The sequence below is a fragment of the Arvicola amphibius genome, chromosome 1 (genome assembly GCF_903992535.2).
Source record: "Arvicola amphibius chromosome 1, mArvAmp1.2, whole genome shotgun sequence".
In the NCBI taxonomy this organism is placed as follows: Eukaryota; Metazoa; Chordata; class Mammalia; order Rodentia; family Cricetidae; genus Arvicola; species Arvicola amphibius.
The window spans coordinates 99,042,704-99,070,237 of record NC_052047.1 but is presented as its reverse complement, the minus strand read 5'-3'; the positions used below and the strand labels follow the sequence as shown (position 1 = coordinate 99,070,237).

The following is a 27,534-nucleotide window of genomic DNA, read 5'->3' as shown; positions in this document are numbered from 1 at the left end:
GCTACACAGAGGAGCCCTGACTTGGAAAAAAAAAAGACGTATGTTTGAGTGTCTTAGTATGTCAAGGGTATGTGGGTGCCTGTGGAGGCCAGAAGGAGCTACAGGCAATGGTGAGCCACTCTGTGGGTGCTGGGACTCGAACCCAGCTCCTTTGCAAGGGTACCAGGGGCCCGTACTACTGGCCACCTCTCCAGCTCTCTCCTCATTTCTTGTTTAGAAACAGGGTCTGGCTCCACTGTCCCAGCTGGCCCGTGCACATGGAGCCCAGAGAGCATCCCTGGGTCACTCCTTGCCTGCTGTCCCCTTGTCCATTCAAACAGTGGATTAGGCTGAGCCAGCAAGTTCTAAGGGTCCTCCTTTGCCCACATTCTCAGCTCTGCATTACCTGGGTGACCGAGCTCAGGTCCCTGGGCTGGCTTTGAACCCGCTCTGCAGCCCAGGACCCTCCTGCCCCCGTCTCCTGAGCAGCTGGGTGGAACTGGAGAGGGGACAGACACCAAGGGAAACAGGTCCTGTCCCTCCATCTCTGGCCTCAGCTGGCAACTTTCATGACGATGCAAGCCAGGGTACTTGGTGAGACTGGGTAGTGTGTAGCCAGTGGGTCCATTCCTACCCTCAATGCTCCTTCTGCAGTGGGCTGTCCCCATGAGGTCAACCCAGGCCTGACTTCCTGACCAGATTGGGCTGGTGGCTCACATGCCCAGAGGCTGTGCCCTTGTGGTCCCTGCCAGCCACCCTAGCCCTTCTTCCTCAAACACAGTAGATAGTCCCAAAAACCAGCAGGGCTTTTTCCACTCACAGTGGGAGGCTGTGGAGCTAGCAGCCCTGACTTTGGAGGAGGACTGAGGCCTAGATCCATCTCCCTGGGTCATGCTGGGCCCCTCAGGGTGTTGAGTGGTTTTCCCGACCTCCATTCACCCCGTCACAGCTTCCACAGTTGGGACAGCCACAGGTATATCTGCAGACATCGTTTAGGTATCTGAAATCACACAGAATCCGGCACTTGCTGATGAGTCTCTGGGAAACTGGCCACCATACTTTTTTTTTTTTTTTTTGGTTTTTCGAGACAGGGTTTCTCTGTGGCTTTTGGAGCCTGTCCTGGAACTAGCTCTTGTAGACCAGGCTGGTCTCGAACTCACAGAGATCCGCCTGCCTCTGCCTCCCGAGTGCTGGGATTAAAGGCGTGCGCCACCACCGCCCGGCGCCACCATACTTTAGAGGCACCGTTTCATCCCACACCCCAGGTCTTCGGCAGGGTGCTAAGAGCAACCCTAAACCGTTGAGCTCCTGCTCCCACCACCGGAATCTTACATCAACATAAGATATATGTATCTTTTTCTGGTGTAGCCCTGGCTGTCTCAGAACTAGCTCTTTTTTGTTTGTTTGTTTTGTTTTTTGAGACAGGGTTTCTCTGTAGCTTTGGAGCCTGTCCTGGAACTAGCTCTTGTAGACCAGGGTGGCCTCGAACTCACAGAGATCTGCCTGCCTCTGCCTCCTGTCCAAGTGGTGGAATTAAAGGCGTGCATCACCGCCTCTCCACTGGCACTGCACATTTTAAAGGCGCACAAATCTGTGTCCCAGTCACCAATATGAACGACGTGCATTTCCTGGGCTGGGGAGATGGTTCAGTAAGAGCAAGTGCACAAAGCATGCAGACCAGAGAGGCCCCACGCAGCAGGCATGGCTGCTGAGTCAAAGCTGCGGGACTCAGGGTGACAGAGAGGGGGGCGGGGTTGACATTCTCCGACCTCCAGATGTGTGCATCTGCATACGTGTGTGCACACACACTGCCCATTTTCTGCAGCTCCCATGCACCAGGAGGTTAATGCTATAATCCCCATTGGTGCAGTAGATCCTCATAGTCCCCGGATGCATCCCAAGACCCTCTATTCCTTGGAATCTCAGATAGCTCAGAACCCTGCATCCACGACACTTTCTCCCGCTCACACAGACCTCTGACACAGTTTAATGCGCTAATCACACACTTGGAACCGTGTGAAAAGGAAAACCGAGCCAGGAGTTACAACCACTTACAAGAGACAGAGTTCACCCCAACTGTGGCAGAGTGGCCCATCTCTGCTCCTCTGTGGTTTGTTGGTGATTGTTCAGGAAAGTAAGCAGTGTCCTGCACAGGGCTCCTGCCTGCCATTCCAGCACTTCAGAAGCTGAGGCAGGAGGATGGCTGTGAGTTTGAAACCAGCCTGGGCTTCAGAATAAAGCTATCCTACTGTAGAAAAGCAGGCAAGCAAGAAAGAGGAAGTGAGAGTTACCTCAGGCAAGCTTCCAGACAGCCGACCTGACAATCAGGGCTTAGGAGAAGGCAGCAGATACTGGGGAAATGCTGAGCAGAAAGACCCTTTGCCAGAGCAGGCTGGTCACAGCAGACCCGGCCTAGTCCGAGATCTGACCCCGGGTCTCATGCAGAGCCCGTGCTGGGATCTAAGATCCCCCATGGCCCGAGTGACAGACGGGCACCACCATGCCAGGTTCCTTGCTCCTCTTTACACAGCAGACGGGAAGACTCCAGGACCATGGGGCCTCTGGCTTCATCACCACCAAGACTCTGCTGTGCTGCAGGGCACGTGGGGGCAAACAGCCCACTAGTGCTGTGGCCCTAAGCAGCCTGGGTAAAACCTGGGGACATGTGTGTATGTGCGAGCTCGCATGTGTGTGTGTGCCTGTGTGCTCAAGTGTGTGCGTAATGGCGAGTACATGTGTCTGTGTTTGCGCGCATGTCTGTGCATGTTAGTACATGTGTTTGAATGTGCGTGTCTGCACACGTGAGTATATGTGTCTGTGCGTGCGTATGCATGTCTGCACATGTGAGTACATGTGTCTGTGTGTGCGTTGTATGTGCATGTAAGTACACGAGTCTGTGTGTGCGTGTGTATGTGAATGAATACATGTGTCTATATATACACATATATGCACATGTGAGTAGATGTGTGTGAGTGTGTGTATGCACTCGTGTGTCTGGGTGTGGTTTGTGTGAGTGCTTGTGGACACTGCCCTGGGGAAGCTCCTGGCTTGCAGTGGGTGGGAGGCTCACATGTGCCCTGGGTGACATTTCCATGGTGCCTCCCACTTGCTCCCCTCCCAGTCAAGAGCCCAGACTCCAAAATGTCACTCTGTGGCCTCCTGGAAGGATCTGAAAACAGAGAGTCCCCGCTTCTCTTTTTCTGCCCATCAGTCACAGCCTGTGTCTGGGCAGCTCGGAGAGCCCTGGATAATCCCCCAGACTGTATTCCCTGTCTTCTCAGAAGGACTTTCGGGGCTGGGCACTCGATTCACAGAACCCAGAGTAGCCGCACTCCCTTCGTGCGTGATAGGGTGTCTGGTAGCCCAGGCTGGTCTGAAACACACTATGTGGCTGAGGATGTCCTGCTGTCTCCACCTCAGGAGTGCGGGGTCACAGGTGTCACCCCCATGCCTAGTTTCTGTGGTGCTAGGGATGGAGCCTAGGGCCTCTGCCCATGGAGCCTCAGAAATGGGGCCATTTAATATAAAAGAAGGCAACTTCATTGATGTGGAACTACATGCCGTTCGTGCCTGCCTCCCCAGGTGCCACCCAATGCACTTTGGCAGAACTGAACAACTTTTGACTAACCCCAGAACATTCCATAACCCCCAAACAGGCCTCATCTTCACGAGCAGACTCAACTAAGCCCAGGTGTGGTGGCATACACCTGATATCCGAGCGTTGGGGGGGCCGACGCAGGGGCCAGCCTGGGCTACAGAGTAATTCCAAGCTACCTTAGACCAAAGACAAACAGTGTAATAAACATCAATGAATAGACTCAGCTCTCATGACAGACGGGCTGGCCTCAAAATCATGGCAACCTTTCTGCACCACCCTCCTAAGTGTGAAATGCTCAGTTCAGAAAAATTAACTTTGTCTTTCGAGGCAGGGTCTCTGACCCTGAACTCTTGATCCTCCTGCCTCTGCATCCTGGGCACCAGGTGACAGGTGTGGCTCCCACATTGCATGTCCTCTCAAGGGCCATCCACGCAGGAGCAGGTGTCAGAACGTCCCTCCCTTTACACGGCTGAGCAATATCCCATGCACAGACATGTTTCAACCTTTCAGTTCATGGATCACACCGCTGTGAACGCACGTGTGCAAGCGTCTCTCCCTGCCCTGGAGAGGGTACACTTCGGGGTGGAACTGGGGGGTCCTAGGAGCTCTGTGCTTACTCAGACAGCCGGTTTCCCTTCTGTCTGTGTCATGGGTGTGAAGCCTTGTGCTCCACAGCCCTGCAGGCCCTCCGGGTTCACCTCAGTCCAGTACCCTCTTCTGGTAAGGGGGTGGGGTGGGGGTGGGGTGCCTGAGCCTCTGAGCAAAATCGCTCCATCTTGCTGAAGTGGGACGGACAACAGCCGACTGCAGGCTGTCGGGCTGCAGGCAGCGACGGCATCTCTGATTTATGCTTATTTGGCCTCGCTCTAGGATGCATCTGGAAGGCTTCTGGAAAACGAACTGCCGTGTGCACACGCAGCGACACGCAGTTGCTCATGTCTGTCTGTCACGCATACGTGCTCCTGCTGCAGAGGAACTGCCGGACAGAGCTCCGCCCACAGGCTCCAGCGATGGGTCCCAGGGCTGCCTAGGCAGTTAAAGCCTAGGCCACCGACCACCTGAGCCAGGCCCACGGCTGAGAGTCCATGCGGGGTACCACAGCCCAAGGAGGACGGACCGGGCCGCATGCGAAGCCCCAGGACACCTGTTGTCCCCACACATCTTCACAGCACGGATATAATTCACATGTTCGGCAAAGTCACCAAGGCCCAAATAGTAGAAAAACCAGAAAGCTTTGGTGTCACCTCTCAGGTGAGAAGCCTTAGGACAGGTCAGCAGGGATGTTTTTACTAACCAGTGATAGGTGGAAGCCAGAGCCTGTCCTGCTAACAAAATCTATCCCTGACCACGCCCCCAGCCCCTCACTGGGGATTCTAGGCGGGGCTCCACCCTGACCACGCCCCCAAATTCCTCTTTGGGGATTCTAGGCGGAGCTCCACCCTGACTATACACCAAAGCACCCCATTTTTGAAAAAGAGTCTCATTCTGTTGCTCTTGCTATTATGATCTTGCCGCGTAGATCAGGGTAACCTCAAACTCACAGACATCGGCCAGCCTCCAGGTATTAATGGAGTGCGCCACCACACACAGCTCCCAGGACTCCTCTTAATTTTTATTTTGAAACAGGGAGTCGCTAAAGTGTCTGGGCTGACCTTGAACTTGCAATCCTCCTACCACTTCCTCCAAAATGCTGGTGTTGCAGATGTGTACTGTCTGAGGGGACCTGCAGTCTGGGTGAATCGGGGACACAGAACACGGCAGCCTAAAGTCAACAAATCCACACAGACCCTCTCCACCGGGCATGCCCGGTTGGTTCCCGCCACAGGTGTTTGGAATCAGCTCCTACACATCGGTCCAGGCGCCCTAGGGACATTAATCGGGTCCTTCTCTGCGGGGTGTTCTGGGCCCTGCAGAGCGCTGAGCAGCCTCCGCAAACGCCAGAAGCTCCACCGCCCTCAAATGCACGTGAAAGGGTTGGGTCACCCAGCTAGGAAGGGGCGTTCTGAGTTCCCAGCATTTATCTACAGGCGGGGCTGGGAGCATTCACACCCTGGACTGACTCCCACATACTGAAAAGCTCCAGGATGGCACGGAGCCATTGTCCCCTTCCGTCTGTGGCTTGTCTGCCAGAAGTCAGGAAATGGCTGTGAGTGGCAGCGACTGTTGAAAAAACATCCCAAGAACGCAAATCTCTCCTCTGCCGCCTGGCGCCCCGCTGTGAGCTTCAGCTGCTCCCTCTGCCCTGGCTACAGCCAGGCACCTGCAGGATTCACACTCAGGCCCGGGCAGGTCCCAGTGACAGTTATCAAGCAGGGGCCCCTGTTGTTTTGAAACACTAGTCATTATCGCTGGGACCCCTCCCTGGAGGCTGGCTGCTGCGCGGCTTGCTTTAACTGAAGTACACAGTAGGTGGTACCCTTACCCTGACCATCAGGCTGGACTTGAAACAGCTCTGACAGAAAAGCGTCAGATGGGAGAATGCACATTGTAACATCAGCATGTGCAGGCATGCACACACATTCAGACATCATGCTCACACACACATACCACACACACGAATATACCATGCACATACCACACACACGTATATCCACACATCACACACATACAATGAACACACATGCGTCTGCCATGCACACACATGCATATGCCATGCGCACACACCATGAACACACATGCATATGTCATGCACAAACATGCATGCACGCACACACATATGCCATGCACACACACCATGCACACATATGCATATGCCATGCACACAGCCCATGAACACACATGCATATGTCATGCACACATACCATGCACACACACACATATGAACGTGCACACACGTGCATATGCCATGCACACACACCATGAACACACACATGTATAATCACACATACCTCACACACAAGCACACAGACACAGACTCTTAGATTGTCATTGGTCCCTTTCCACACTTGCAACAGGCAGTGAGAAAGAAAGTTTGTGCATGGAAGGACCTACACATGTGGCCGGTGGCCAGCACCCTCTGGGCACCTCAAGTTCGGTCATAAGCCAGTCCAGCAGTGGGCCCAGTTTGTGATCCCAACACAGAGGCTAAAACAAAAGGATCGACTTCAAACCTCAGCTGGGCTACTTACAGAAGCCCTGCCTCAAGAAGAAATCAAACACCCAAGTAAGAGCCTGGCGGTGGTGGCGCACGCCTTTAATCCCAGCACTCGGGAGGCAGAGGCAGGCGGATCTCTGAGTTCGAGGCCAGCCTGGTCTACAAGAGCTAGTTCCAGGACAGATCCAAAGCTACAGGGAAACCCTGTCTCGAAAAACAAAACAAAAAAAACAAAAAAAACAAAACACCCAAGTGATGGCACATGCCTTAAATCCCTGCACTCAGGAGGCAGACACAGAAGGATCTCTGAGTTCGAGACCAGCCTGGTCTGCAGAGCGAGTTCCAGGACAGCCAGGGCTACACAGACAAACTCTGCCTTGAAGAACAAAAACATAAATCAAATAAAAATTTTGCTTCATCCATGAAAACACAGCACACCCAGGGACATACCACCTCAGCCCTGTCTGTCTCCGTGGGAATATCTAAGACACAGGGTTGACACAGAAGGAGATGCTGCAGCCAGAGATGTTGGCTTTACTGTGAAAAATGACATACATGTGTCCATCCATGTAGACACTTCAAAGTGCATGGGACTGAAACCTGTCAATAACTAACTGTCCGTGGAACTCCTCCAGGGCTGGCACAGGAGACATATGCCAGACAGTAACAGGGATGATAAAAATGATAATACTGGGGGCGTGGCCAGGGTGGAGCCCTGCCTAGAATCCCCCAGTAAGGGGCTGGGGTGTGGTCAGGGTGGAGCCCCACCCAGAATCCCCAGTGAGGGGCTGGGGGCGTGGCCAAGGTGGAGCCCCGCCTAGAATCCCCAGTGAGGGGCTGGGGGCGTGGCCAGGGTGGAGCCCTGCCTAGAATCCCCAGTGAGGGGCTGGGGGCGTGGCCAGGGTGGAGCCCTGCCTAGAATCTCCCCAGTGAGGGGCTGGGGTGGTCAGGGTAGTACTCTTTCTTTCTTTCTTTTTTTTTAAAAATATTTATTTATTTATTATGTATATAATATTCTGTCTGTGTATATGCCTGCAGGCCAGAAGAGGGCACCAGACCCCATTACAGATGGTTGTGAGCCACCATGTGGTTGCTGGGAATTGAACTCAGGACCTTTGGAAGAGCAGGCAATGCTCTTAACCTCTGAGCCATCTCTCCAGCCCAGTACTCTTTCTTAGTACATGAGAGGTTGTAAGTCCATCCTCATCACAGCAAAACAAAATCCACAAGCTAGGAGTGCTGTGGGACAATGGTCTGTACCCTCTCACTTGTATTTTAAATAAACACTAATTGGTCAGTAGCCAGGCAGGAAGTAGAGGCAGGGCAATGAGAATTCTGGAAAGAGGAAAGATTCAGTCTGCAGTTGTCACCCAGACACAGAGGAAGCAAGATGTGACTGCCTAGCTGGAAAAGGTACCAAGCCACGTGGCTAACACAGACAAGAATTATGGGCTGATTTACGTTATAAGAGTTAATAAGAAGACTGAGATACTAGGCCAATCAGTTTATAATTAATGTAGACCTCTGTGTGATTCTTTGGGACTTAATGATTGTGGAAACTAGGCAGGACAGAAACCTAAGTCAACACAGGAATAACCCCCGGACACACTGGAGACAATCAGAGCATAAATGTTATGCAAATATCTACATATCTGACTGAGCATGAATGAATGACAGGAGATATTCTTCCTTGCAGCAGACGGTCAGCGGAGATTTCCAGAGGAAACTGAAGTTAGGAAATCATTAACAGTCGGCAGGAGAGAAAGTTCAGTGCTGGGAGCCCACGCATGCTCAGAGTCTCCTCCCCTAAGTTTCTGATTGGCAGCAAAGGATGTACAGGAACAATTAAAGCCCAGGTGTGTCTCTGTGTCCTGGGTATCAAAGTCTGCAGCCGAGCAAATGTCACACAAGGACAGCATGGGCCTCCCCACACCACAACCACACACACCGTGGACTGCACTTCCTGTGGGCGTACAGCCTCCAAATACAGAACCCCCAAACTTCGTGTGAAACCCTAATGAGGTGGTCTCCTCTGTGGTGACTGGTTTGGCCCCTAGGTTGGAGCCAAGAATGACCAAGTAAAGGGCTAGCGAAACGGCTCAGGGGGTCAGTGCACTGTTGTTCAAACATGAGGACCTGAGTTCAAATCCCCAGCGGCTACACAAAGGTAAGTCTGGCTGTATATGCTTGACACCCCCACACACACTGTGGGAGGAGACAGGAGGATGGCTGTGACTTGCTGGCCCGAGCTCCGGAGTCAGTGAATAGGATGGGCAATAGTAACAGAGCGGTGGCCATGTCTTCACGCAGGTACACGGATACTTGCTACCAAACCGCCCGTGCTGTGCACACACACGCACACAGGCATGCGCATACGCACACACACACACACACACACACACACACAGAGGACTGGAGTAACATCCTGTCACAAACCCTAACAAAACTTAGAAAAGAAAAAGAGAAAGGAAGACTTGCCCCTTCACTGGGTACAGAAGGCAAATCAAGGAGAGCCTTGCAGACCTGGGGCTGAGTGAGACCTAGCGGTGTTCACACCACAGTAGGTGTGACAGGCACGATGACTTTCCTGTCTGCTCTGAGGCCCTGCAAACAGAGGCCTAGAATGCCATGGCTTGCCAGGACATCCAAACCCAGAGGCCCAGATAGGGAGCTGTGGCCTGGGGTCCATCACCAGTCCCAGCCCCGACAACCACTGGCCCAGGGAAGCTGTAACAGATGCCCGCCAGGAAGAGGCAATAGAGCCAGCGAGGACTCCACAGGTGCTTGTGGCTGAGTCTGGTGACCTAAGGAGCCCAGCCCTCACCAGGTCTGTTAGGACTGTTCTGATCGTTCCAGCTGGTGTAACCGGGTGATGGGGACAGCAGACAGGAGAGCTGATGGCTGACAGCTAAAGGCCTCTTGGAAGCAAAAATCCGTGGCACAGAGTTATAGTCAACAGTGCACGAGGCAAGACAGCAGGCTGGGCCCCATTGGGTCACAGGGAGGTGGCTCTGGGTATGTGTCTGGCCTGCCTTCACTGAGCCAGTCTTTTGCATACTAATCGGGTCCCTTGAGAAGGAAGAAAGGACAGCAATGTCACATAGAGATCAAAACAAACTGGTCTCCCTGGAGGGCACAGGTACAGCTGGGCAGTTTGCAAGGGTGCAGGCCGGGCCATCAAAGGTCTTGTCCCCTGTGCTGGGAAAAGGGACCAGAGCCCAGGGTGGCTGCGGCTGGACTCTGGCCCTCTGGAACTTTCTCAAGTCAGGGACCATATTTCTATTCCCTCTGCTAACCTTGGCCCTCTGATGACGTAGCCCTCCTTGGGAACACAACATTCCTGTGGGAACGCAAGTTTAGGGTGACCAGCCCACGTGGTGGCCTGGGTAAAGCCCCGGCAGCCATCTGAGTTTTCCCGTGTTTAGCCCAGGCCGGTTGTATCACCTTCCCGGGGGGAAGTGATTTCTCTTTCATGGCCACCCCCTGGCATAGCCTTTTGACTTTTTTGGGGGGAGAGGGAGTCTGGTTGTTTGGCTGTTTAGGTGTAGTGATGGCCACCAACCCTGGGGTCCCACATTCATGCATCTTCTCAAAAGACTCCAGCCTCGACATGGGGACACCACACTGGGAATGATGGCACATCTGTCTTGCTATTAAAAATGTCATCCAGCTCCTGCCACAGCATGGAGGGTCTTGAGGACATTGGAGGCAACAGAATCAGACACAAGAGTCACACCACGTGGGCTCCATGACAGGAAATCTTCTGCACCGGGGAAAGTGGAGACAAGAAGTGGATTTCAGAGAGCTGGGGCTGGCAGTGGGTGACTATAGGGCGGGCCTTACTTTGGGGTGTTGGAATATTTGGAAACAGGCAACACTGATGTAAGAGCACATGAGCTATCTCAATAAAGCTGCCAGAAGTGGGACCTGGTGACCCAACCATCCATCCCAGCACTCAAGAAGCAGAGGCAGGAGGATCTCTGTGAGTTTGAGGCCAGCCTGGTCTACAGAGCCAGTTCCAGGACAGGAACTCCCAGGGCTATGCAGGGAAACCCTGCCTCACCCTGTGTCTCTGACTAGTCTGGAACTCACTATGTGGCTGCAATTCGCCCTGAAGGTGGGTGCAGAGACATGGGATGGGGTCTCATTCTTTTGACTCTGGGGTCCTTGGGGTGTGACCCTGCTGGAGGAACCCCAACAGACCCCACACCAGAGGACCTGCCAGGGTCTATTACAAACGTTTTAGGCATGAGGAAGTTCTAGAAGGTGAACAGAGTGCTCCCCCTCCCTGTCTTCCTAGAATTTAAGACGCTGAGGCAGGGGGATTGCAGCAAGTATGGTCCATATTGGGGTATACACCAGACCCTGCCCTAGAAACACAAATCTACGGGTTGGGGAGGTGGCTTCATGGAAACCAAGCCCTGCAATCCTGGGTCTGTTAGATACCCTGCCCCCAAACCTGAATTTAAAACGCTGATTCTGGACTGGACCGGTGAGGTGGCTGAGGGGGCCAGGGCCACTGTGCACACACTAAAGGAATAATAGTGTAATTTACGGTGCTTTTTAGAAATTGCAGAAATCAGCCTGTGTGTCTTTGTGCACATGAGTCTGACACCTCCAGAGACCCCAAGGGTCCCAGGCGGTTCTGCACCCCAAACCCCGGACTTGGGTGCTCAGAACTGAACTCAGGTGAGCCAGAGAGTCACCATGAAAGTCAAGGCAGACTTGGGGTGCACGGGGGGGGATCCCCGGATCTCTCTCAGAGTGCCTCGCCTCACTTCTTCCTTTCAAATGTCACCCACAAGTGGGAAGGGAGTGGACCTGTAGGTCCGGGCTCCGGGAGCTGCAGCAGTGGCTGTGAGGTGGAGGGGGCGGTGGGGGAGCCTTTCTGTTGCCTCCCGTGCTTGCGTGACAAGCACCTGGCAAAGGGCAAATTCGTTCCTCGGGTGCCCGGAGGTGTAGCCTGAGCCGGAAAAACCCGGAGTCCCCAGTGACTCAGCAAATTTCGATCAGTCCCCAGCTGGACGAGGTGACTCCCCGCCCTCCCCTAACCCCGCGCGAGGTTCGCCTTCCCCCAGGACCCAGCATCTAAAGCCACAGCAGTTTCCCGATGCACACGCTCCCGGGATGCGGCTGCGCCTGCCGGTACCCTCGCAGCCGCGGCGCGACCTCTGACTCGCCCCTTGGGTGACGCAGGTGCATAATCCAGTGACAGCTGGCTCACGTGCCGGACCAGGTGCACCAGCTAGGGCTTTGAAGCCGTCCCCATGCTCTTGGGCTGATGGACGCTGGCTCCGGGCCACACCTGCAGGGCTGGGCGCTGTCGCCCCAGGGAAGGTCAGAACTCAGAGTCCCTGCAGGAGACTCAGCCACCAGGTCAGGAGCCCTGGCCCGGGCCAACCCCAAACACAAGTTTTTTTGTTTGTTTAGGTTTGGGCTTTAGTTTGCAGAGTTCAAACTGAACCATTTGAAGGCGCACAAACCAGTGGTATTTAAGTACATACCCTACATTGTGCAAGCTCTGGTCCCAGAACATTCCATCATACCCCCCCCAAAAAAAAGTTCCTCGCCCAACATTGTGTCTCTAACTTCACGTGGTGGCTATGTTGTTATCAGAGCCTCCTGCTCTTGACTGAGTAACACTCCATGGGTTGCAAGCAGCATCTGTGAACTGCTTCCCCCACCCCACACCCCACCCTGCAGCTGATAGTCTGGGTGTGAACACACGCTGGGTGAGCATCCCAGGACCCTGGCTCTTCCAAAGTCAGGCTAAGAGGACCACAGAGGGAGATGAGTCTTATTGGAGTCTGCTGTTTGATGATGATGATGTCATGATTCTACATAGCCCAGGCTGGCCTTCAAGTCCCCACGTAGCTAAGGCCAATCCTGAGCTAAGGTCCTCCTGCCTCCTCGTCTCTAGTGTTTGAGCCACAAGTGTGTACCCGCAGGCCTGGCTCCCACTGGGCATGACAAGGAAGGGAAGAGAGGTAGGGAGACCCCTGGGCTCCCTGAGACTTAGCAGAACCCTCTTGAGGAATTTTTGACCCTGTGGTGTTCCCACAAGACTTCAGGGACAGACTCCTCAGGCTGGCACCAGTGAGCTTGGCGCTTTGCCCCATCTGGCCGAAGGCCACAGCCTGGCCTGTCTGCCTCGGCCTCTGGCTCAGGCACAGTTCACAGACCGGAAGACAGGAGGACAGGAGGACACAAAGGACACCCTGACTTGGGTGCTACAGGCTGATGTCCCTCTTACATGAGCGCTCTGACTCCCAGGTCCTTAGTTTATGGCCCAAAGGGAAAGCTAGTTATGGGCACCCAAGCGCATTGGAGGCGAAGGGAGGGGAAACCCAAGTTCTCACCATGCTACAAAGTAATACTTTGTCTCAGAAACAAATAGGGCTGGGGGCGTAGCCAGGTGGAACCCCGCCTAGAATCCCCCAGTTGGCGAGGGGGAGGGAAGTATTGGACTGTCCTGATGCAAGATCCTTATTCACATCCAGGACCAGAAAAGAAAAATCAACGTGCCAGGCAGTGATGGTGAATGCCTTTAATCCCTGCAGAAGCAGGTGGATCTCTAGGAGTTCGAGGCCAGCCTGGTCTACAAGAGCTAGTTCCAGGACAGGCTCCAAAGCTACAAAGAAACCCTGTCTCGGAAAAAAAAACCAGAAAAAAAAGTCAACGTTTTCCTTTCTTTTATTGTTTCTGATTTCACAGCACTGGGGTTGGAAGCACACAATTGGCCGCAGTCACTATGAGGCTGCATCCCAGCCCCCCCAAATCAAGGACTATCTTCTTTTTCCTTCCCTTTTGCATGGCTCAGGCCCCAAGATTGCTGTGGGATGTGACTCCCAGGCTCGGTTTCTGGCCAGTCAGGGTGCCCACAAATACCTGCTTCTGAAGTCAGGACAGAAATGCAATGCCTGTCCCTAGGACAGTGAAGGAGCCTGCAGGTCCACCCAGCCACATCCCCCTCCAGGGACGAGCAGAAGGCGGGCACCCGTCCTGAAGTCTCCCGGAATGCTCCCCAACCCTACTGAGCCCATACATGGCGGGACCCAAGGCCCTGGCCAGACAGCAGGCTGGGACGGATGACAGGGCCGGCTGACTTCAGGGCAGAGGAATTCCGCCCAGCCAGCGTCTAGACTGCGGGCTGCAGGGACCTGGCGGGAGCGGGGCCTGTGGTGGCATGTGCTGCCCCCTGGTGGCCATGTCCAGGCTTTGTGCTGATCACAATTTGAGAAGCTCTCAGCCTGTGTGGAGCCCACCAGAGAGTATGGTTGAAGGAGAAAAACTCCATGTATTTCATAATTTAATGATGAAACATAAAACAATATTTTGGGGCCCTCGATCAGTTTGTAGAGCACCGGCGGCTCGCCCAGCACGCAAGAGGCCCAGCATCAGCGAATAAACAAGTCCTGCCTTGCACACCCATCATCCCAGGTGGGGGCAGGAGGATCAGGACTCGAGGTCAGCCTTCAGTATGCTGAGGATAGCCTGTGCTACAGAAGGATAGCCTGTGCTACACGAGACCCTGTCTCAAAGAAAGAGACAAACGAGAAAAGGTGGTTTGGGGAATGAGTACTTGCCGAGCAACAGAGTTCAAAAGCACTGCACCCAGCCAGAATCCAGATGTGGGACTGGAGACACCGCTCAGCTGCTAAAGGTGCTTGCCGCCAACACAAGAACCGGTGCTCCATTCTTGGGACCCACAGGATAGGTGAGGCGTGGCCCCTTGGACTTGGCCAATGATTTCTACAGGTGTGGCGCCGTATTCATGGGAGCCTGCACCACACACCAAAGAAACAAAAGCAGACTGTGGCGCCTATTCCTAGAGCTGTGAGCACAGAGGTTCCAGGTTCAGTGAGAGACCCCGGCTTGCCAGGCAGTGGTGGTGCACACCTTTAATCCCAGCACTAGGGAGGCCAAGGCAGGCGGAGCTCTGTAAGCCAACCCGGCCGGAGAGTGAGGGAGCAGGACTCCTGCATCTTGCTCGCTTCTGCACATGCAAAGGAGTGTGTGCATCACTGCATACACAGAGTAACAAGAATAAGAACGTTTCTGCCCTATAACTGGGCTGACCCTTCCCTTGGCACTGTAGACAGTGACCCTGGTCATTCTCTGTGGGGCATCCTGGGTTCTGCAGGGTGCTGGACCCGATCTCTGACCTACCCACTCCGTGCTGAGCTCCCCAAGCGTGACAGCCACACATGTCCCCATATGTCACCCACAGTCCTCCAACAAGTAAATTACCCCAAATGACCTCCCATTGGCTGGGGGTTCCTTTCACCCTAAGAGAATCTATGGCCCCATTCACCTCACACCGCTTACAAAGACCAGCCAGCCGTGGCTTCACTGTGTGGGATTGGTCAGACCACATCTGACCCCTCTGAGATCTCAGAAACAATGGTCCTGCAAGCCAAGGCCTGTTTGTCTGTCTGTCATTCCTGTGATTGGGTCTCTTGTAGTGGGGGTTAACCGTCCAATGAATTCCTGATCCTCCTGCTCCCGGCCTCCCCGTGTGCTCTATGACATGGTTTACATGGCTCTGGGGACGGAACCAAGGCCTCCAGCAGGATAAGGGATCTCTCTACCCACTGCAATGAAGGAAGGGGGAGAAACTGGCAGTCAGGCCTGGGTTACACAAAGCTACAGGCGCAACCAGGAAGGTTGCCAAGTTTCAACAAGGAAGTCAGCCCACTTCGAGCACAGCTGGCTGCTGTTGTGGGGAGTCTGGGCCTTTGCTCAGCACAGGGATCCCAGATGCTGCCTCACAGACTGAGAAGTCTGCCTGCCATGGTGACTTCTGTCCATATGGTTTTCTCTTGAGACAGGGTCTCATGTGACCCTGAGCTGCCCTGGTTTCTGCCGTGCTGGGGTGGAACCCAGGGCTCCCCATGCCAGGAGGGCACTCTGCCCTTGAGTGCAGCCACCACTCTCTCAATTGTCATTTTTTCACATCCTGTTGATCTGGTGGATTGAGTAGTTCCCACAGCCGCAGGTGTCCTGGCTCCCAGCTGTGATGTCCACGCGGGGGGGCGGGGGGGAGAGGGGCGGACGCACCAGACACAGAAACGAGATGGGGCAAAGTTCTGTAGGCATAGTGCCTTGAGACTGCCTTTTGTTTTCTTACTCAATTTATTGACCTTTAATTCTACGCATTAGAAAGCCAACTTGCAGAGGAAGCGTCCTTAGCAGAGCTGGACCACAGGGTCTGGCTGGGGCTGATGCTTCATGGGTAGAGAGCCAGTGCTCCCCCAGCAAGCACAGGGCCCCAGTGTGTAAACCAGACCCAGTGTCTCACACCGGCCATCCCAGCAGCGGGGAAGCAGAGGCAGAAGGATCTGGAATTCAGCATCATCTACAAGCCAAGGGGGAAAAGCTGGGCAATGGTCATGCAAGGGGAAAGAAACCCGGGCAATGGTCGTTCATGCCTTCAAACCCAGCACTCAGAAGGCAGGAGCAGGTAAATCTCTGAGAGTTCAAGGTCAGCCTGGTCTACAGAGCCAGTTCCCGGACAGCCAGAGCTGCACAGAGAAACCCTGTCTGGTGGGAGCGGGGTGGGGACACCCACCAAGAACTGAGCACATATTTGGGAAAAGCCCCCCATGACTGATTCCCCAGTGGATTCTGGGAAGGGAGCCCATAGCCAGGCTGATGCTGTAAGGGGCTGACAGGTCCCTGGCCACACAGGCCCCTGAGGCTTCACACCCCAGGTGCAGCTACTGAAGTGTGACATTCTCCAGTCTTCCCACAACTGTGTGGCTAGTGGGGTGGGGGTGGTGGTGGTGGTGAGCAGCAGCCTGGGCACCATTGTGTTCCGAGTCTCAGCCACCAATACGTGGTGGTGTCCGGTAGACGCCTGGGCAGACAGTTGAGGGGCTGGAGAGGGAAGTAGGTTTCAAGACCAGAAAAAAGTGCCCAGCAATCTACCGTCCCAGAGGCAGGGACTCGTATCCATAGCAATATGGTTCCTAGAAGCCAGAAAGCAGAGCCAAGTATCACCAACAGATAGATCCCACTGGTCACGTCATGGTCATGAGAAAAAAGCCACTGTGACAACTGCAGAAGCCGGACACAGAGCGGTGCACGCCCTGGGAGCCGCTCCCGAGATGTCAGAGGAATTGTCAGATTCAGGGACAGGAAGCTGGATGGTGGGGCGGGAGAAGACGCAGTTGTGTGACATGGGACAGAGCTTCGCTGTCGGGTGACGGTGGGGACAGACGTAAGACCGAGCAAGCAAGCGAACCGGGGGCTGCTGAGCAAGACACGGTTAACATGGGAAACTATGTGTTCTGTGTGCCTGATGGTGGTTTGGTTTGATTTTTCAGTGCAGGGTTTCTTTGTGTAGCCCTGGCTGTCCTGGAACTCACTCTGTAGACCAGGCTGGCCTCGAACTCAGAAATCCACCTGCCTCTACCTCCCCAGCAGGCAAAACACCAATGCACATAAAATACAATATGAATAAATAAATAAACAACTTTTTAACAAGAGAGACAGATGGACCCTGGCTGCTGATTCAGCACCTTCACCCTCGTTCCCACATTCCCCGTGCCCCCCACATCCCTCACAATCCCCGCATTATCCAGCAGGCTCCTGTGGCGTCCAAGAGAAAGGATGCAGCCATTGTGGGGGCTGAGGGTGGGCGTGTTCTGTTCCCAGTCTCCAGAAAGTCTCCTCCCTGCTCAAGTACAGACAGTCGTCTGGAGACCAGGGTCTGGGTTATGAACCCAGCCTGCTGGAGTTATGGGGAGCCCCCTTGTGGTGAAAAAAGAGGACTGGTGGAGAGTGGGTGCCGAGTTCGAGGTGAGGCAGATGGGGAGAAGCCGCCTCCACCTTCCCATACAGAGCCCAGGCTGGCATGAGGACCAAGACGTGAAAGTGTCATCCTGGGGTGTATGCCATCAACGTTCTGACCTTGCCAAAGAAGCAGCTGGCCAGGCTCCAGCACTGTCCCCTGACCCAGCACTAAACACGTCCTCTGGCTGCCACGGCACCCGCCCTCTCCAAGCCTTGGTGCCCTGATTTCTCAGTCAGGAAGGTTGGACTTCTGGGATTTCTGTCACTGTGGGACAAGAAATTCCTATGGCGCCGGTCAGGACCAGGATGTTAACTGTCACTTCCTCCAAGAACATCTTGACGTTCTGGTCCCTGACGGGGTGACTCCGCCTACCGGGGGGTTCTGCGGGACCTCTGGGGACATATGACTGCCACACTGGAGGGGCGCCTAGCATGGAGCAGCAGAGGGTGAGGACATTCTGACCACAGTGACAGGGAGGAGTCATTCTTGCCCCAGAATGGGTGCTGTGGTACAAGGTACCCTAGGAGTCCCTGGGGGTGGCCCATGGCTGCCACTCTTCCCACCTCTGAGCGAGGTCAGTTTCCCTGGCTTCACCGCCCCCCCCATGTTCCCCACCCAGGCCACCCTCACCCCGTTCTCTGTCCTGCTGCTGCTGCTGCTGCTGCCACCTATGCCCTGCACAGCTCTGATTCAGCACAATGTGTCAGGGTGCTGGGGACAGGGACAGCGTGTGGCATTCCAGGAGGCTCCCAGCTGACTCAGCCTGAGGCCACATGAGATCGTTACTCGTCTCTGGCGTGACAGGCATGCTGTCCCTACTGTCCCTAGGTCCTGGCCAGCAGGCCACGTGAGGTAGACCCCAGCTGCTCCCCACCTCGTCTGTGACTGCCCTCACTCTGCATCTTGCTCGAGATGGTCTCAGTGAACTCTGAGTTCACCGGTTAAGCTAGACTGTCTGGCCAGGGGTCCCAGGCATTCTCCTGCCTCCACCTCCCCAGTGTGGGCTGGGACCTCAGGTTCCAGCGGCAGCCAGTGTTTTACACACAGTGAGGACCATCCCCAGCCTGGCCACTAATTCCCACCTCAGGGTAAGCTGGGGCAAGAGTCAGGCAGCTCAGTGCACGTCCCTTTAACCAGCAGCACTCCAGCTGTGAGAATCTGGCTCAAGGGAACCAAGTGGAGCAATGGAGTGGGTAGCTGCACAGACACACTCGTACACACACGCACAGTCACCACCACAGTCACACAACACACACACTCACATTCATATACAGACACCCACACTCGTACACACACGCACACACACTCATACACACACACATGCACACACACGCACACTCATACACACACGCACACAGCCCCCACACACTCACACAACACACACTCACATTCACACACACTCATACACACACGCACACACTCACACACACGCATACACGCACACGCTTGTACACACACGCACACAGACCTCACCACAGTCACACAACACACACACATTCACACACAGACACCCACACTCATACATACATTCATACACACACGCACACATGCTTATACACGTGCGCATGCACTTATACACACACGCACGCGTGTGCACACTCAAACACACGCACACAGCCCCACCACACTCACACAACACACACACACATTCACACACAGACACCCACACTCGTACACACACACATACACGCATACACACACTAGTACACACACACATACACACTCTAGCCTGGGTTGGGATGGAGGAGACGTCACTTAGGCTGCAGGCTGGACATCTGTGCTCAGTTGCAGATGCTCAGGGCTTCCCTGGGCCCTGGGGACAATGTGGAGAAAGGGTGGGTGGCCAGACCCCAGAAGGAGTCCCTGTGTTCAGTGAAAGGCATTTCTCCTAGAAATGGCTGCACAACCAAGACTGGAACAAATGTTAATGTGTGGGCAGATTTCACGAGTCCACTCTACACAAGAGCCACAGACAGCTAACAGCTACGGCAAGGGGACAATGTCTTCCTGTGTGTCAAATGAGATCAGCCCCTCTGGCTGTCCTGGAACTCACTCTGTAGACCAGACTGGCCTCGAACTCACAGAGACCCGTCTGTCTCTGCCTCACGAGTGCTGGGGTTAAAGGCATGCACGACACCACCTCCTGGCAATGTAATTATATTTTAATTAAAAACATTTAAATGTACATACCCCTCCATGCACACGCACTTACACGCACGCGCGTGCACACACACACGTGCACACACATGTTGGCACTCCAGGTGGAGAGATCTCCTTCATGCACAAAGATGAGGAATTAGAAGGGAAGGAAGGGGCTGAGGCCTGAGTTCAGAGGGCAGAGCACGGGAGTCAGACTTGGGTCCTCTGCAAGGCCACGAGCGCCCAACGCAGCACCTTCATGTGTCCACCCGGACGGGCTGGGGACCGATCCAGCACTCACGTTTATGACCAAGTGCGACTACAGCGCCAGGAAACCTGATGTCCCCTTCTAGCCACCATGGGCTCTGTACACCCTTTGACCTTAAATGCGGACCCACCCTGGGTGAGCAGTGTCCAGCCTCTGACAGCTGCCCCATGTCCCCACCACTCCTGACATATGCATACGTGACTGTCACCCCCACGTGCATTGAGTCAATAAAGGCTGAGGCCCAGCAAATCCAGGAATGACCTATCCCTGCCTCAGCACCACTCTGGGGGAAGCGGATGCTAAAAGCGGTTGCCTAGTAACAACACTCGCGGCAGCGGAAGGCTCTAGCTCTTTCTGGGTGGACGGGGCTTTTGAAGAGAGAGCTGCTCATTAGGGCTCGGCGGGGACCAAAGGACGCTGCAGAGACTAAAAGGGATGATCCTGGGACAAGGATGTAGCCTAGTGGGTAGGGTGCCCGCAACTCTGTTAGCAGAGTCGCCTGGCATTCAGGAAGCCCTGGGCTCTATTTCTAGCGTGTGGTAGGTAGCACACACCTGTCATGTAGCACGTAGGAGGTGCAGACAGGAGAATCAGGAGCCCGGTGTCGTTATTAGCTACATAAGGGGTATTTGAAGCTAGCCTTGGCTACATGAGACCCCGTCTGGGGCCAGGTCATTCTTGGTCAGGGTTTTCATTAGCCACTCTGGCATCTGTTCAATAATTGACCTGACAGGCCAGCGGTATCTTAGGGGAAGATTGTTCTCCGCGGAGATGCCCTGCTTCAGGGACCCCAGGAGACTATGTCACCCAGCCACCTGTCCCCAGTGAGGCCCTGAGACTCTACCCACATGGAAACCTGGTGACATGACCGACCTACCCAGCAGGGAGGTTTTAAGCAGCACAGCGCTCCGGGTGCTGGGGACACTGCTCAGGGGTGTTCCCTGTGGGGTGCCCTTGGCTCTGCAGGGCACAGCAGCTTCCGCAGTCTCTGCCAACAATGCCAGGAGCACTCCAGTGTGTCACCCAGGATGCCCTGGAGGGCGGGGGGAGGGCGGGGGTAGGAATAATACACATCCTGAGAGGTCCCCGAGGCTGTGGGAAGTTTTCCCCATCCTCAGCTACAAACTGGGCAAGGAGAAGGTTCCAGGCGCCCTGGGCGCAGCTGGAGCGCATCTGGCAGGTCTCCGAGTGAAATCCCACAGCAACACAAGGGTGTGTCTGGTGTCCTGGGGGCTGCTGGGACCTTGTGGGCCGGCCGAGCAGGACGGTCTATCCACGGAGACCTGATAATACCACAATTCCAACAGGCCGGGAACAAACCCAGAGGGCAGTCAACCCAGACAGTGTGTGTGTGGAAGCCAGAGTCTGAGCCACCTGCGCCAAGGCAGCCCCTGTCACGTGTCCGTCCCTCCCGCCTCCCGCCTGCACGTTCCCAGCAGAAATGCCCCCAGACTGCAAGAAAGAAGGGACTTTGAAGAGAAAACCCTTATGCTGGGGGGCCACCCGGGGCTCTGTGCTGTATGTGGATCCCCAGAGCATCTAGACCGGAGACTGATTTTATGGAGACGGGCTTTCCTGATACCCTGCAGCCCTGTTAATCACCCCGGCCCTCAATCTCGCCTCCACCCTCTCTGTGCCAGGCTCCCCACTCCTGTACTTTGGGTGGCCTCATTTTCTCAGGCATCACTTCTTCTAAGGGGATGTTTGTCACCCAGCGTCGCCAACAGCTGAACCTCCCACCTTCCCTTAGCCAAGCTCCCTGAGAGGCTCCTGGTGCAGAGCCGCACGGGTCTCTGCTGACCCCTGGCGGTCATATGTGGTAATGGCAGGCACTGCTACCAATCCCGGAAAAGTACAAAATGTCTCAGGAGATGGCCTCCAAGTCTGAGGATCCAAGTTCAATTCCCGACCATGGAAAGAGAGAGACCCGGCTCCTTCAAATTGTCCGCTGTCCTCCACATGTGAGCACACACATGCACACACCCACACACATGTGCAAATATACATGTAAGTCTTTTTAGAAGGGGGACACTCAGTGGTTAGAGCACCATCTGTTCCTGCAGAAGGCCTGGATTCAATTGCCAGCACTCACATGGGGTTCACAACCACCTGTGTCTCCGTTTTTGGGGGCCCAACGCCCTCACACAGACAGCAAAACACCAATGCACATAAAATAAAAATAAAGTTGCTTTTAAAAAAGAAGGAAAAACTCAGGAGTTAGGGAGCACCCCACTCTTCAAGGGGCTCATGAGAGAAAGACTCAAGTCAGTGTTGTATCCCCACCCTCAGGACCCCAGTGTGACTGACAGGGCAGAGGCTTCTCTGTAGGGCACTCAGCCCTGGGACCCCAGCAGCCTCTGGCCACTCCATGCCAGGGTTTCCCCACTTATGGCCGCCACGAGCGTTCGCTGATATCACATAGGGTCCTTGACAACATAAATCCATCTTTTTAATCTCTGTTTGTTTGTTTTTTGAGACAGGGTTTCACTGTTTCTTTCTGTGTATCTTTGGCTGACCTAGAACTCGCTTTGTAGACCAACCTGGCCTTGAACTCACAGAGATCTGCCTGCCTCTGCCTCCCGAGTGCTGGGATTATAGGTGTCATGCCGGGTTTACCTTTTAAATTTTATCTTATTTTAATTTTAGAGAGAAAGGTAGTCCAGGCTGGCCTCAAATTCACTACATAGCTGAGGCTGACCATGTTCCCTCCAGTCTACTCCTTCCCAGTGTCAGGGGACAGGCACATGTGGTTACATTTCAAATGGTACGAGTCACATAGTCAATACAGAGCTATCTTCTAATGTACCCTTAAATTAGGAAGAGGTACAGACAGACAAAAGAATACAGGCACGGGATTATACCCCGTGTGTGCAGTACCCGCGGAGGCCGGCAGGTGGCGCCAGTGCTCTATAATGAGACCCTGTCTCAAACCACGGCCACGTCCCTAGACCCCCTTTCCCTACAACGCACCCCAGCCTCAGAACCGGGAGCTAACGGGGCGGAGCGGGGTGCCGGCATGGTACGGAACAGGTGCAGAAAGCAAAGTCAACCCCCAAAACCTTGACCCTGGAGATGAGGAAACAGCAGCGGGAAACGGGGTGTGAGAACCGGGGTGCGGGATAGGGTGCAGGAAACAGGCATGTGGAAACGAGTTTGCGAGAAAGAGGGTGCAGGAAATGGGGTGCGGGATGGAGTGCAGAATATAGGGGTGTGTGAAATGGAGTGCAGGAAACGGGGTGTGTGAAACGGGGTGCTCCGGTGCAGGGGAAAGGGATGTGGAAAATGGGGTGTGGGACAGGGTGCAGAAGACAAGCAGACAAGCGTGAGAGAAACAGGGGTGGAAAGAGGGGTGTAAGATACTGGGGTGCAGGAAACGTAAGCATGGGAAATGGGGTACAGGGAATAGGATGTGAGAAATGGGGTGCTGGACACGGGGTGCAGCACCAAAGCGTCTGACAAACTCTGGGGTGGAGAGAACATGGCTGTCTGGGGCCGAGGTCACCCCACAGCACCATGGCCCCCTTCCCCGTCTGTGCGGATCCAGTCCCGCAGGACTCCTCACTCCCACCCAGGCTTCAAAGCCGAGCGAGGCACTGAGCACAGCACCTACCTGCACCGAGTCCACCGTCCCAGCACCGAGGTTCCAACCAGAAGCCTTCGCTCCCTGGAAAAGAAACACTGGGCGTTAATTTGGCACTGCGGGCGTCAGGTCGGGGATCCCGACAAGCTGTGGGGTTCGACCAGCATGGACCGGATGAGAACAGCAATTTACCGAAAGGATGAGGCAGAATTCATAATTATTCTCCTGCGCATTTGAAAGGGAAGTGGTGGGTGGGCATGGACGGGTCAGAGACAGTCGTCTGCGGAACGGAGGCAGGGGACGGCCCGTCAGAGGGCGGTGGCCGGCCTCCCAAGTCCCCGTGTGCCTCTCCTGAGGGTCACACCAGGGCATTTCTAGAAAGCGTTTGTATACAGGGGAAGCTCAATAAATGTTGGATTTGACCAACATGATTCATGGGGAAGGAGGGGCACTTCTGCGCTATTTCCCAACCTTAACCCCCAAAGAGTGTTGCCGTGTGTTTTTTGTACACTCAGTGTGTGTGTGTGTGTGTGTGTGTGTGTGTGTGTGTTCCTCCATCTTGTGGGTTCTAGGGCACGAACTCATGACCTCCGGCTTGACAGCAAGCCCCTTTATCTGCTGAGCCCTCTAGCCAGCCCTTACTTTATTTTATATTATTTTATTTGATGCAAGATTTCACTATGTATCTGACTTCAAACTCACAATCCTCTTGCCTCCGCTACTTCAGCGCTTGTGATCACATGCTAGGCTATGTACCCTTTTTTAAATATTATCTTTCTCCCTCTGCAGACGGGGTCTCGTGAGCCCAGGTTGTCCTCACTCACTATGTAGCCTAGGCTGGCCTGGTGCATGCCGGGAGAGCGCTCTACCCAAGAACCTTTCTGAGGGTTTTGGTTTTGCAATTGCAGCTGCAATGTCGGCTGCCGCCTGCAGGTGGCAGCGCCGCTGCAGGAAGCGGCTGGAATCCTGCTTGCACCGAGGCCTGGCTGGAGCAACACGTCCATCCACGGGGACTACCCCAGCCATTTCACACGAACCCAGGCAACTGAGACTTGCATACGTGCTCACACCCAGGCTGGACACTAAGTCGTTGGAGGAGCTGGGGCGCACGCTGAGTGCAGAGGGAGAGCTGCTGGCCCCAGAAGTGGGGGGGGGGGGCAGAGCCACACACCTGGGGCTCATGGTGAAGGAGCAAGGCCCGAATTCTAAATAATAACTTAGGGTCCCCTTAGGCGGGTCTCGAGCTCGTTCCCTGAGGTGGCTGAGCAGCGTCCACTCTGTCCCGCGTCCCCAGACAGCTCTGTGGGTCCCCGAGGTCTTCCTGACTCAGTCTAGCCACAGTGACTCCAGGACAGACAAGGACCCTGTGACCACTTCCCACCTTTGTCACGCAGGGGCAGCAGAGTGTCCACAGGGAAACAGGGAAAGAGGGCTGGTTGGGGCAGGACACCCCAGCCGTCAGTGAGACAGACCCCACTCCTTCCACGCTCCAGGCCAGACAGTGGAGGGTCCCCCAGGGTGGGACACGGGGCCACAGGGAGGGTGCTACGCAGGACCCCGGCCACACCCACTCAACGCCTGGAGCCCACAAGAGGGGCTCTTGTCCCAGAAATCACTCAGTGCAGGAAGGAGAGGACGCTGCAGCTCTGGTTTCTGTGACCACTCGGAAAGCAGTGTCATGAGGATCCCTGTCATCCACTCTATGGGCCACCGAGGGGCACGAGGAAACTTCTTACACACACACACTCGTGCACATGCAGATGCACACTCATGCACATAAGCGCGCGCACACACACACTGACCAAGTGCATGCAGCGCCCTCAGAGTCCAGAAGAGATCATCAGAGCCCAGAAATGATGTCACAGACACCATGGGGGTGCCGGGAATCGAACCCCAGTTCCACAGTTCCAGCGCCGAATCCCCCAGTCCCAGTCAGAGCTGGTTTGAAAAAGGAATTTTTTTGGCATTAAGTTTTAGCTGATTTCTTTAAGCCCCAACAGCCATGGCCCCAAACTTCATCTCTCACCAATGGCTGTGATACTTTTGGGTCAAGGTCTCTGAAAAAAGTGAACAGGCGGTGGTGGCGCACACCTTTAATCCCAGCACTCGGGAGGCAGAGGCAGGCGGATCTCTGTGAGTTCGAGGCCAGCCCAGAACAGCAAACAAAATCCATTCCAATGCACCCTTGGAACAGGCTGCCTTACTTTTTCTCAGGGAGGCCCAGAGGAAGGGGTCCCATGATCCCACGGTGCAGTCCAGGCTGGCCTCAAGCTCACAGTTATTCTCCTGTCTCAGTGTGACCTTGGTGCAGGGACAAGGCATAGACCAGTGTCCCTGCATGCAGCAATGCCATCTGGTGGGCTGAGCCCAGCGATTGCCTCTCTCTGCTTCCTGACTGTGGACTCGGTGTGGCCGTGCAGGACAAACCCTTCCTTCCGTAGCCGCTTGTGTCAGGTGCTTGTCACAGCCATGTGCAGAGCAAGGAGAGGACCCAGCTCCCCACAAGCCTGGGGACACTGTGCACACCGTTTTCAGCCTGTACCCTGGGTCCTGATTACCACGACAGAATCTCTGGCCTCCACCCGCCACATGCCAAGCACACTGAGTTGGGGTAGCCACACATGTCCTCAGGCATAGCCCAGTGTCCCCCGGAGGACCCAGTCACCCCTAAGTGAGCACTCCCTACACATCTCTTAAGGTGACAGTCATACCTCCTCCAGTGGGTCGTCGCTCCTCCGTGGGGAGCGAGTGGGTGGGATGGGCTGTCTGAGCCCCCTTCCCTTCCTACGCTGACAGGGGCACGTGGCACAGGCACCCGGTCTTCTGCAGGCTCGATATAGCAAAGCGGGGCCCGTCTTTTGTGCCAGATGAAACTGTCAACCTCATCACCATAGCAACCATCTAAATATGTCACCCAGGAACACTGATTGCCAAGGCAGGGAGCAGAGGGTGACGGCTTCCTCTGGATGGGGTGTGGGGTGCAGGCAAGGGAGCATGAAGCAGGCAGGGGCCAGGGTGTGAGGTGACTGGACCCAGAGCTGGCTGTCACAGCTCCGAACGGACAAGGCACAAGGACAGTTGAGTTCGGGACTGAACACCAACTGTTCAAGGTCTTTTATGCTTTGGGTCGAACGTCTCAACACTATAGCCTAAGCTGACTTCAAACTCCTGGAAATCCTTCTGCCTCAGCTCCTAGTTCTGCAGGGATGAGCATGTGCCATCATGCCCAGCTAAGGCCAGCACCACCCAGGTGGAGGCTCCCTGCCCACCTCAGGATCAGCTGGAAGGCAACTGGATCTCGTTCATGGTCAGGATGGGGTCCCCCAGGCACTGGGTACACTGTGGGTTGGGGGCACGCCCTGAACCCTACGGATGCGCAGAAAGTCATTAGTGGCCATTAACTCCATGCCAGGAACTCCCATGGTGTGCCATGGCCCAGCATCCAGAGGGACAGAGTTACCTGACAGTGTCACCCACCACTGATGGGGACTGGTGTGTGGAGACAGCGTGGACAGCAGGACGGTCCACTTTGGACAAGAAAAGAATAGAAACTTGCACAAGCTAATTTCCATTCAAACCTAAAGAGCCGTGGCCGCGAGGTGGCTCAGAGAGTGAAGGCACTCACCGTCAAGCCTGCCAACCCAAGTTCAATCCTTGGGACCCTGGTGGCGCACGCCTTTAATCCCAGCACTCGGAAGGCAGAGGCAGGCGGATCTCTGTGAGTTCGAGGCCAGCCTGGTCTACAAGAGCTAGGTCCAGGACAGGCTCTAAAAAAGCTGCAGAGAAACCCTGTCTCGAAAAACCAAAAAAAGAAAAAAGAAAAAAAATAAATAAAATGAATTTTACATTTTGGGATATATTGACTGAACAAGCTACTTTAGAAAGCCAGGACAGAGGAGTCCCCGCGTGCCCCCAAATGATGTCCGCATGACTTAGGTCTTAGGGTGACCCCTTGTTTCTCAAGACTGAGGTCCTGGAGTTGGGATCTCTTAGTCTCCTCCAGGACACTCCCTGTTAAGTCCTAATTCAAGGTCAGGCCAGCTTTGTTGTGACATCATACCCTGGGGACAGTTGTTCT

The 27,534-nt window shown here is 54.7% G+C and overlaps 1 protein-coding gene across 1 annotated transcript in view; it reads right to left on the bottom strand.

Annotated features, from left to right (window-relative positions):
* Positions 1 to 27,534, bottom strand: part of Gng7 (G protein subunit gamma 7) — a 58,441-nt gene that overhangs the window by 18,085 nt on the left and 12,822 nt on the right. Inside the window, exon 2 of the mRNA XM_038337201.1 lies at positions 23,487 to 23,540. The gene's annotated coding sequence lies outside the window, so the exon portion shown is untranslated. The remainder of the gene's footprint in view (positions 1 to 23,486; positions 23,541 to 27,534) is intronic.